A 12,173-nucleotide genomic window follows, 5' to 3' on the forward strand; every position below is an offset into this window, starting at 1 on the left:
GAACTAAAGTGCTTTTTCTTCAACAATGTGTTCTGTTCCCAATTAAAGTAATAATCCAAATAAGCTTCCTACTAGGCATGAGAGTTCATTTTTTTACTGAAAGTTTTTTTTTTTTAGTGAAATATACTTTTTGTGTGTGTATGAAGTACACTTTTAAAGATGTCATGTATCACCTAATTTTAACCTAATTTTATCACCTAATTTTAGTTTTGCATGTTCCAAGGTGGCTGGTAAACAGAAGGAAACAAGAGTCTTAACAGCCCCCATGTTCCATGGGCAAGATCTCAGGATTAATTTAAAAGGGAAAAAGCAGCAAACTAGGTTACGCAGCATGAAACTGGATTTCTCCCATACAGTATCTCCCATGCTGAGTTGTAACCACCAGCTTTATTATCAAACTGTTTCAGGCTGGAGTCTAAAACCTCTAAAAATAGACCAGGAAGGCCCACACTTGAAAGTCACACTCTTTTGTTGTATGTCTCAGCCACTGTCACAGAATCTGTTTCTTTCCTGTTGAGTATTATTTAAACTCAAACTGCTAAATGTGCTGTGAAGGGTGTTTTTCATAGTATCAATTTGCCTTGTAAGTTACATAAAATGATTGTAATGTTTTCCTTAGAATGACAGTATTTAGTGACTCGCCTAGCTCTTGTCCTCCCGAAATCATCTCATAGATTCTCAGTGGTCTTAATTTAAATAGGTGCTTTGATTTTATAGGTTTTTAAAAATAGTTTTTATTTTGCTTCTCTTTATGTTGGATTTGTTTAAAGGATTCTTGGGGGCTGTTATTTCCTTTTTATAAAGCGAGATGCCATGTCACACAGTATTTTTAAATGGCTTACATTTTTTAAATCGCTTATATTTGATGATTCTTTTTTTCTTGTCCTATGACTTCATTGTGATTAAAACTTAACTGTATGTTAGTATATTTGTTCTTATAATGATATTTTTGAAAAATAAATTTAGAGATGTCTCTTAAGTATAAGCAACTTTGTTTTTGCATTTTACCCTTATTCTCAGGTATTTTCTTTTAAATGGTTATATTCTTTCCTTCTGTCTATTCATAATGTTTTCTACCTACTTATTCATAATTATACTGACTTACTCTGGCCACTTCGTGCCCAAAAGCCTAGCAATTAAAGTCGTATATCTTGTACAAGACTCAAATTTTAGCCAGTAATGAACTAACTTGTATTTGTATGTATCACCTTAACAAAAACAATTCGTTTTCTGAGGGGCATTTGTTTCCTTCCCATAACTCTGTGATAGGACATCCTTAAAGGATCATCTTCAAGGGAATTTTAAGGACCATATTTCAAAGCAAACTTGTAACAAAAAGGAAATATGAATCCTAAGTGCTCAGTTTTTTTTCAACTGATGCTTGTAAATCAACCCCCATTTTAGTCCCCATTAAGATAAAGATGAAACTTTTTTTTTTTTTTTACTGATTTGAAGTATTAAGATAAAGATGAAACTCTTTAAGTTAATACTTAAAAGCAGGGAGTGGGGGAAGGGGGGATTCTCTGCTTTTGGGCAGGTATGTTCAAACTGGCAAACCAGAGTCATCTGCAAAGGGTAATACCCTGCAGTTTCCAGGGTAAGAGTCCAGCGTCCTCCACCTCCTCCAGCTCTATTGGCTAGTGTGCATGGCTTATCTTCACAAATTTGGTGGAAATGTTGATCTTTGCTTTTGTCTGCCCAGGGTCATTCCCCTCTTATAAGGCTTGTGGAGGAAAGGCAGAGGTGGAGGTATCCCTCCCATGTCTCAAGTCTCTCAAGACCAGAGGGCTCAGCTGGAGCTGCTGCGTTCTTGCTCTCTCTCCCCCTCCCCCTCCCCCCGACAAGCTGACTTCAAACTGACTTCAACAGGTTTCTTCACGCAGAGTTCCTATTGGGTGGCCTCCAATGTAGGCTCCCCAAGAGTTTCACAGAACTGATAAGTCATGGAAGGGAACCCTGAAGACTGATTGACTGTTTTGTTTTAAAAAAAATTAGAACTATGCTCTGAAGAATGCCATTGGCAGCAACATGGATGGACCTAGAGATTATCATACGAAGTCAGTCAGACAAAGACAAACACCATGTGGGTCACCTACATGTAGAATCTAAAACACAACTCAGATGAGCTCATCTATGAAACAGGAACAGACTCACAGACATAGAGAACGGCTTTGTGGTTGCTGAGGGGGAGGTAGGGTAGAGGAGAGATGGACTGGGAGTTTGGGATTAGCAGATGCAAACTAGTATGGACAGAAAGAATAAACACCAATATCCTACTGTACGGCACAGGGGACTATATTCAGTATCCTGTGAGAAACCATAATGGAAAAGAAAAAAAAAAGAAAACAACTGTATTCTCTTTGCTGAATTCCCGCAGCGCTGGCTATGAGAAATGTGACCTTTCAGAGGATGTGATAGGGGTGTTTTTTTATGCAGGTGATCTAAGAAATCAGTTCTTTCCAGAGGAATGGAGAAAAACAAGATAAATATAAAAACAATTTACTTTTATCAAGAAACTTTTCCTGAAACGTTTGTCACCGAGTCACCACATTCTCTGAAGGAGCTGAGTGAGCTGTTTGGTGTTTTTCTTCCCTGCCTGTGAACCAGGAGGAAGGGGAGGCTTAAGGGGAAAGCTCACCTGTGAGAGGCTTATGTTTTCATTGAAATGACAAGTCACCAAACAGGTTTTGTTTCTTCTCTTCACAAGAAGGCTCTTTTTCCCTGCTTCAAAATATGGGGAACAAGTTCCCATATCCTGTCCTAATCTACCCACTGGACAAGCCTGGCTTTCAGATACCCGAGAAAAGAAGGCGGGGCTGTCAGCGGCCGAGGCCTGGGGAAGTTGGAGCCCTGCTTGGCCCCGCAGAGAAGAGAGGTGCCTGCATCGCCTGCTCGCTGACCACAGACCGCGGTCCTCTCCTGCTGGCCCTCCTCCGCCAGAAGCACCTTCTTCTCTAAGAGAAAAACCGGTGTCAGGGACCAAACCCACCTGTCCACGAGCAAAGTTTGGGCAACACGATGATGGCTGAAGGGCATTTTTCAGCATAAAAACCTCCCAGTCCTTTCAAACTGTCTCTTGACTAAAAAAAAATAGAACAGAACTCTCCTACACATTTCAAATTCTAAGATTCCAGAAATGCTAATCGCTGCTATCACCAGCAGACTCACTCTCCCTCCTGGTTGTTGTCCTTCTAGCGGGGGCACTGATGACCCCAGGTGAGGCTGCCCTGCTAGGTTCAAACCTGGCTCTGAATGATGCTCTTTGGCCTTGCTTCTTATCATCAAGACTGCACAAACCTTTTGTTCGACAAGCTAAAAGAGGGGTGACATGGTGGTTTCCAGAAATGACCTGAAAATCCTCAATGACAAACAAACCCAATATTCTCTGACCTTGGTTGGGAACACCATACGTCTCTCTAAGGAGCAGAGGGTGCCTAGGGAATTGGGTGACCCTGGGGTGCTCTCTGCCCCCTGAGTCCTTGGCAACCCCTTACATCTGTCTGCCATAGTCCCCCATGAGCCTACCTGCTTGGTGTCACACTGGGGTCTGAGTCAGGAAGACTCACCCTGCCTCCTGCTTATATTCAAGGAGGCTTTCCTGATTCTCACGACTTCTTTGGGACCCTTGAGGCCAGCTACTTCCCCAGCTGAGCAGGACTGCTGAGGCTCAAGGAGCATTTTGAAAACCCACCCTAGTTCTGAGGAAGCCACAGGTTTACTTTCTGGGTGTGGGAGCCCCTAGCCTGGTGGGATAGGCTCAGGGTTCCATGACTGCCCCCACCCGACACTGCCCTGCCTGCCCCTAGCACAGGCAGCAGTTGTGACCGTCTGACTTGGGCCAGAGGTAAGAATTCACATTTGGAAGCTGAGGTTAATGGAACTTAGTCATTGATAAACAGGTCACACTTCGTAAACTTCAACCTCTGAGTATTTGTGTGTAAAGCAGAGCTGCCAAGGGCAGTAGTAACCTAAGTTCTAGAAATACCTTTAAGGGGTGGGGCTGAGTCAACAGGGACTCTAAGCATCCAGGGAGCTGGGAGCTCTGAGCACGTGTGTGCCCGCGGGCTTCTCGGTGGCTGGCTGGCTTCCGCCCTTGGCATCCTCTGACATTTTTGTGTGGTTAGACTCCCTTTGAGCATTGCGACGTGCGTAAGAGGCCTGCTCTTATTACTAAAGATGCGTTCAGATCTCAGGGGCCCTTAAAGACATTATATAATTCCTCATGGGGCCACATCCCTGGTAAGTCACAGAGATGGCCCTGCTACAAGGTTTTCTTCGGCTTCCAACTATTTCTATTGTATACCCATTTCTGGGACTGTTTATTTGGTGTCTAAGCATTTTAAATTTTGGGGAAATAACCTCTGCCTTGTGAAGATAATTTCAAAGAGCAGGAAGGTACGGGGGGGCCTGTCTGTGCAGGGCACGTTGTAGCCAAAAAGGTGCCTTGCCTTCCTTGGTTCCCAGACCCACAGTTCTGGGCATGCGTGACTGAGCTCTTCTCAGCTCACAGTCCATGTGTTTGTGAAACTCTGTGTGTGTGTGTGTGTGTGTGTGTGTGTGTGTGTGTGTGTGTGTGTGTGTGTGAGTCACTCAGTCATGTGCAACTCTTTGTGAATCCATGAAGCCCGCCAGGCTCCTCTATCCATGGGATTCTACAAGCAAGAATACTGGAGTGGGTGGCCATTTCCTTCTTCAAGTGATCTTCCCAAGCCAGGGATCAAACTAGAGTCTCCTATATCGCAGGCAGGATCTTTACCACTAGCACCACCGGGGAAGCTCGGTGAAACTCTGTAAAGCTCTTTATTCTATCTTAAAGGCCAAATGAACCGAATGAAAATGTTTAGAATGTGAAGAGCTGTCTGGAACTTGATTTCTTCGTTTGTGAAGCTTAGGAGCTGACCCAGGTGGTACTGAATGAGACAGACACAACAGGTGGTGCTAAGCATCATCAGTTAGTCCTCCCAACCTTGGGCTCCTCCTCTCCTTTTCACAGGGCCTTGTGGGGGCCCTGGCTGCACACTCCCTCTTCCCGAACCTTCTGTGAAGCCATGCAAGCTGTACCAGCCAATGTCGTCCACTCTTCTTTCTGTCCTCCTTCCCTCGTACAAGGCTTCTCCCCTCACCCCCTGGCCTGCCTCCTGTGCCCAGCTCTCATGAAGTCTCATCTCTGATTCGTACTGTCCTCATGTTTCCACCAACAGTGCCAGGGCTTGTCTTTGGGGATGAAAAGAGAGACAGGTAAAGCCGTTGGAAGTTAGGCTGGGGGTAAAGAGTGGGCCAGTGAGCTGCAGGGGACTTGAAAGGGGAAAAGGAAGGCAGAGGGTGGCCCCAGCCTCCCTGCCTCCTTACCAGCCCTACTGGGGGCGTCTTAAATCACCACTCGTGACCCCTGCCTTGGGGGGTCCAGTTCAGAGCAGATACGTTGGCTGCATCCCTCCTCCACCCTCCCTCCAGACTTGGTTCTGGAGCCTGGAATTGCCAGGGGGTAGTTTCCAACACGCTTGTGCTCGGGACACCCACGCATGCAGCCGAGTGAGTTCACTGGGGAAACTGCCCAGTCTGTTCGCTGGCAGTCCTTTGAAGTCATGGTTGTTACTGGAAAGGCAACCAGGCTTCAGTGGAAAATCCAGGACCTGGCTCCATGGAGCTGGAGTGCTGGGGCAGGGCGAGGCAGGACAGCCGCCCACACCTGCATTTGGCCTGGCCCCCACCAGGGGCCACTGGCTCCATGGCACTGAGGTGGGACTATTTCACCATCGTAAATTCCCAGCCACATTGCAGTTGGGACACAGCTGCAGTGCAGATTGAGCTGGTGGTCCCTTTCCAACCATGTCTTAAGTTTTTACACTTCTGATATTTAAAAGCGGCATTGTTGAGCAGATGTGCCGCTCTCGGAGAATTGAAGTGTCTCCCTGCCTTGGGAGGGTCTACATGTTACCTGATAATTTTGCTATTGTTTAAATTATTTTTTGTAAATTCCTTCTAGGAATAACTGCTTTCAGGGACAGTTTGGGCCCCGTTTTATAATCACTAGATTTGATCTTTGAAACCAAATTTTTTTCTCATCTCAATCATCCATCTCACAAAATCTTGATTCCAAAAGACCATTTGCTGCTTCTAAAAATCAGATCCACCTTCAAAGGTGTATTTTGCTCTAAGTGTATCATTCAACTTCCACACTGACTCAGGCCACTCTTTATAAGGGGCAGACACAATTGACAGGAGTGAGCATGTCTCGCACCAAAATCAGTTCAGTCAGTTCAGTCACTCAGTCGTGTCCGACTCTTCATGGCCCCATGGACTGCAGGACACTAGGCCTCCCTGTCCATCACCAACTCCCAGAGTTTGCTCAAACTCATGTCTATCGAGTTGGTGATGCCATCCAACCTTCCCATCCTGTGAAGTCCCCTTCTCCTCCTGCCTTCAGTCTTTCCCAGCATCAGGGTTTTTTTCCAATGAGTCAGCTCTTCACATCAGGTGGTGAAAGTATTGGAGTTGCAGCTTCAGCATCAGTCATATGAATATTCAGAACTGATTTCCTTTAGGATTGACTGGTTCGATCTCCTTGCAGTCCAAGGGACTCTTCAGAGTCTTCTCCAACACCACAGTTCAAAAGCATCAATTCTTTGGCGCTCAGCTTTCTTTATGGTCCAACTCTCACATCCATACATGACTACTGGAAAAACCATAGCTTTGACTAAATGGACCTTTGTTGGCAAAATAATGTCTCTGCTTTTAATATGCTATCTAGGTTTCTTGCAAATAGAAGAGGAGAGAACCAAAGAAGCTGTGAGAGTGATCCCAGAGGCAAAGAGCTGTCACAGTACAGTTCTGCATGGCCACAGAGATCACACCATGAGAGATTTCCACGAACACTGGGAATTCATAGCACTGAGAGCCGACTGAAAACGGAAACAGCGGTTCACAGGAGTGTCAGTGGCCATCTCTGTGGAGGTGTGCAGACACCAGGCAAGCGCTGTGCAGAGGAAGTGACCGAAATTGCATTCAGTGGCACCCCTCCCAATTCTGAGATTTCATGACAGGCTCGTATAGTGCAGGAGTTGTCATTATCCTGACCTGACCCAGCCCTGCAATTGCTGTGTGACTTAAGCTCCCTCTCTGAGCCTCACTTTCTTCATCTGAGAAAATAGGGGGGAACCGTAATTACCTAATTGTTGTAAGGACTGAATGAGATCACATGTGTTAAGAACCACATATATCAAGTGTATGCCTGGCACACACCATCATTACTGTCATCAGCATCATCATCACCATCATCACTATCGCCAAAAGCACCACCACAAAGGCCAAATGGGAATTCCTATAGAGCCTTCCAGAATGGCTCTGTTCAAGCCCAGCAGTCTGGAGGGATGAGCAAGTGCCGGTCTCACAGCCTGGTTCAGACTCTGCCATTCACCACTGTCCCATCCCCAAGTGCAGTCCGGTGGCTACTTCAGCAGGGAAGCGAGTTTTAGATTTAAATTCCACTGCCTACTGAGAAATAGGTTTTGCCACTTTCTAAAAATAGGTCTCCAGAGTTTATTTTCCTTCTCCAGGGCTGGGCAGGTCTGGCTTCCTGCTTAGATACACATGGGAGGACTCCCCATCCAGGCTCACACTTTTCCACGTCTTCTGTCCTCTGCCTGCAGAGCTGGGCTCCCCCGCAGGCCCCTCCCCACAGGGCCTCCTCCCAGAGGAGGAAGTGCCCAGCCCAGCCCTGCGCCACGAGGCTCCAGGGAACACTGGGGGATTGTGCAGCCTGAGCCCCTTGGTCACCATGGGGCTGCTGGGGAGGAAGTGCTTGTTCCGAGTTGCCAGCTGGCCAGGCTGGGCCCTCAGACTTTCCGTCCTGCCTGGCACACTCCCAGCCATTCCTCGGGGAGGGCAGTGGCCTCACCACCAGAGATTTCAGAGCAGCCCTCAGGGAGCAGCCCTACCTCCAGAAGTAGGTAGGTTGACCCAGGCCCCAGTTAAACCTGCCTCAGTTAAACCCCTGGACGGCCCCTTCCTCTGCAGCATCGCCTCCTCCTCATTCTAGGCAGACAGGGCCATTAGTCCTTCTTCAGCTGTTTTTCAGCCCCTGTTGCCCCAGCCAGTCTCCTTCCAGGGTGGAGTGGTAGACCCTCCCTCCAAGAAATGTCCTCCTGGCCCCTTCCTCTGCAACTGGAGCCCCGCTTACTCCAACCAGACCCGTCATCACCTCCACCCAAAGGTGGTGGAATTTTCTTCCTTTTTTTTTCTTTTTTTTTTAAATTTTTGGCCATACCCTGTGGCATGCGGGCTCTTAGTTCCCTGACCAGGGATTGAACCCATGCCCCTTGCATTGGAAGGCAAAGCCTTAGCCAGGGACATCCCAACACGGTGAGGATTTTCAGATGCCACCCGATACATCTAACCTAGCACAGTCTTCAATAGAAAGACCTGGGCTTACATTCAACTTCAGCTCTCACCAGCTCCGTGCACTTAAGGTACTCAGGTGAGAGACTCTGAAAGACCAAATGAGATAATGGGTGTGCAAAACATCCAAAGGCAGTATGAGCAGTATAGTCAAAAGCAGTGGTTCTCAAAGTGTGGGCCTAACCAACAGAATCACCATCACCAGGAAACGTGTTTGAAAGCCAAAGTAGCAGTCATCTCAGATCTAGTGAATGAAGAACTCTGGAGGTGGGGCCCCAGGAGTCTGGTTTGAGCAAGCCCTCCCTGTGATTCAGAGGCCTAGGCTAGAAACAAAGAACAGGCCCCAACTTCTAAGGTGCACAGATGGGGAAGTGAGCAAAGATGCAGAAGAGATGCAGGACTGTGATATCCTGAAGGGTGGGGATCATCCCAGTGCCTGGGGTGGCATCTGGTGCATAGTAGGTGTTCAATGAGCAGCTCTTACATAGAGTGGGTGTGTGAACATGAAAAGATAGGAGGCTCTCTGAAGTCTTCCAGTGAGGATGTTACTTTTAAATTTTCAAAAGCACAGATAATCCTGTTTGAGGGAGGGAGAGAGAGACAGAAAGAGACAGAAAGATTAGTAGACTCAGGCCACCATCTTGGCCTTACCCAGAGCAGCCCTGGGGGAGAGGGTCTGTGAGAACCCTCACCTAGATGAGGGGCCAGGCCACACTTCCTGCAGCCTCACCACGTGGCCTTGGGGTCTCCCACGAGTGGATCAAGTGGTTACATGTTGGCTGGGATTGCCATGCACCGATTCATCCGACAAGTATTTGAGCACCTGCTATGTGCTGTCCCCGGGGAAGGCAATGGCACCCCACCCCAGTACTCTTGCCTGGAAAATTCAATGGACGGAGGAGCCTGGTGGGCTGCAGTCCATAGGGTTGCTAAGAGTCGGACACAACTGAACGACTTCACTTTCACTTTTCACTTTCATGCATTGGAGAAGGAAATGGCAACCCACTCCAGTGTTCTTGCCTGGAGAATCCCAGGGATGGGGGAGCCCGGTGGGCTGCCGTCTATGGGGTCGCACAGAGTCGGACATGACTGAAGCGACTTAGCAGCAGCAGCAGCATGTGCTGTCCCAGGGACTGAGGAGACAGCCATGAGCCTGGCACACCCAGTGCCATCCTCCCAAGCTGGCAGTCCAGGGATGAAAGAGACAAGGAAGCAAGGTAACTGTGAGAAGGCAGTATTTGTTGGACACGACTGAGTGACTGAACTGAACTGAACTGAGGCCTCCCTGTCTATCACCATCTCCCGGAGTTCACTCAAACTCACGTCCATCGAGTCAGTGATGCCATCCAGCCATCTCATCCTCTGTCGTCCCCTTCTCCTCCTGCCCCCAATCCCTTCCAGCATCAGAGTCTTTTCCAGTGAGTCAACTCTTCGCATGAGGTGGCCAAAGTACTGGAATTTCAGCTTCAGCATCATTCCCTCCAAAGAAATCCCAGGGCTGATCTCCTTCAGAATGGACTGGTTGGATCTCCTTGCAGTCCAAGGGACTCTCAAGAGTCTTCTCCAATACCACAGTTCAAAAGCATCAATTCTAGGGTGCTCAGCCTTCTTCACAGTCCAACTCTCACATCCATACATGACTACTGGAAAAACCATAACCTTGACTAGACGGACCTTTGTTGGCAAAGTAATGTCTCTGCTTTTGAATATACTATCTAGGTTGGTCATAACTTTCCTTCCAAGGAGTAAGCGTCTTTTAATTTCATGGCTGCAGTCACCATCTGCAATGATTTTGGAGCCCCAAAAAATAAAGTCTGACATTGTTTCCACTGTTTCCCCATCTATTTCCCATGAAGTGATGGGACCAGATGCCATGATCTTCGTTTTCTGACTGTTGAGCTTTAAGCCAACTTTTTCACTCTCCTCTTTCACTTTCATCAAGAGGCTCTTTAGTTCCTCTTCACTTTCTGCCATAAGGGTGGTGTCCTCTGCATATCTGAGGTTATTGATATTTCTCCTGGCAACCTTGATTCCAGCTTGTGGTTCTTCCAGCCCAGCATTTCTCATGATGTACTCTGCATGTAAGTTACGAGGAGGAAATTCAGGGCCAGGGAGAGAAGCGCAGGCAGTGATGAGGTGGGTGGCTAAGCTGAGACTTCAAGCAGACACAGGAGCTCGTGAGACTGCAAGGGGAGTGGTGGTCTAGGCTGAGGGCACGGCCAGTCCAGAGGCAGGTCAGGACTAAAGCGGTTAGGAGGGGAGGGCCCTGCGAGGGGCTGTCGGTCTCCACAGTCGCTGGTATGAAACTTCGAGTGAGGTGGAACTGCAGAGCAAGGGTGCGGCCCTGCCCACACAACTCGGTGGACTAGCAGTCATTCAGCAGACAGGCCAGCACCTTTCCTGACACCAGGAACAGAGCAGATCAGAAAGAGCACCACACAGACCTTGCTCGCGAGAAGACGGACATCACGCAAAGCCAAGGACGGTGCTTGTGAGAGAGGGAAGTGCAAGGATGGGCAGAATGCCTGATGAAGGAGTGGGGCTGAGGAAGGTGAAGGCGCTGACATCACCAGGCAGGAACACGCCCAGCCCTCACGTCACCCTTGCCACTCAGGGCCCTGGCTTCAACCAGATGGTCCCAGAGTCCTGCTTTGCACTAAAAGAAAGAGGACATCACCAGGCTCTCACAGGAGGAACAAGACGAGACAAGACTACACTCCGCTGTGCTGATCCTCTCCTCTGGGCACAGACTCTACTGCTCCATCCAGGTTCCACCAGACACAGGATGCGATGCTGGGCTAATACCATGCGGATACCAAACCTTCTCCAAGACACTACTCATGCCAGACAATACACGCTCCACTATCGAAACAGCCTGATGCCTAACGCACAATCCACACTAAATAAGTGTTTATGGGAGCTAATGCCTCTCCAGCAGACAATGGGGAACTTTATTTCTTCTGCTTGGCCTTTGGGGACTGTGAGATAAGAAGAAACATATATTGATTTCTGCTATATTGCTTCCTGGGCTTCCCAGGTGGCGTTAGTGGTAAAGAACCTGCCTGCCAATGCAGGAGCCGTAAGAGACACGGGTTCGATCATTATGTCAGGAAGATCCCTTGGAGAAGGACACGGCAACCCACTCCAGTATTCTCGCCTGCAGAATTCCATGGGCAGAGCAGCCTGGCGGGCTACAGTCCATGAGGTCACAAAGAGTCAGGAACGACTGAAGTGACTTATCACGTGTGCACATGGATTGCCATGGAATTTCCTGGGTGTCTTTTGTTCTAATGAGGAGGCTCTAGGTGGGCTCCTGGATGGAGACCAGTTACCAGAAAGATCAGGCCATGACTAGAAGCTTGACATTTTCAGCACCACCTTCCCTATACCCACCTCCCCCATTCTCCAGGGAGGGGAGAGGGGCTGGAAATGGAGTTAATGCGCGATCATGCCTACGTGAGAAGCCTCCATAAAACCCCACTGTGGGGCTGGTGAGCTGCCAAGCCAGTGAGTACAGCCATGTACTGTGAGGGTAACACCCCCTACCTCCACAGGGATGGAAGCTCCTGCACTCAGGACCCTCCCAGACCTTGCCCTCTGTATCTATCAAACTGCTTGTTCATCTGTATCCTTTATCATATAAGAAGCTGGTAAAGTAAGTGTTCTGAGTTCTGGGAGCTATTCTAGCGAACACTCTAATCCAAGGGGAAGAGGTCATGGGAAACTCCAATTTGTAGCCAAATCAGAGAGAAATCAAGGGTAACCTGGTGATCTAT

Source organism: Budorcas taxicolor, chromosome 13 (assembly GCF_023091745.1).
Source record: "Budorcas taxicolor isolate Tak-1 chromosome 13, Takin1.1, whole genome shotgun sequence".
NCBI lineage: Eukaryota > Metazoa > Chordata > Mammalia > Artiodactyla > Bovidae > Budorcas > Budorcas taxicolor.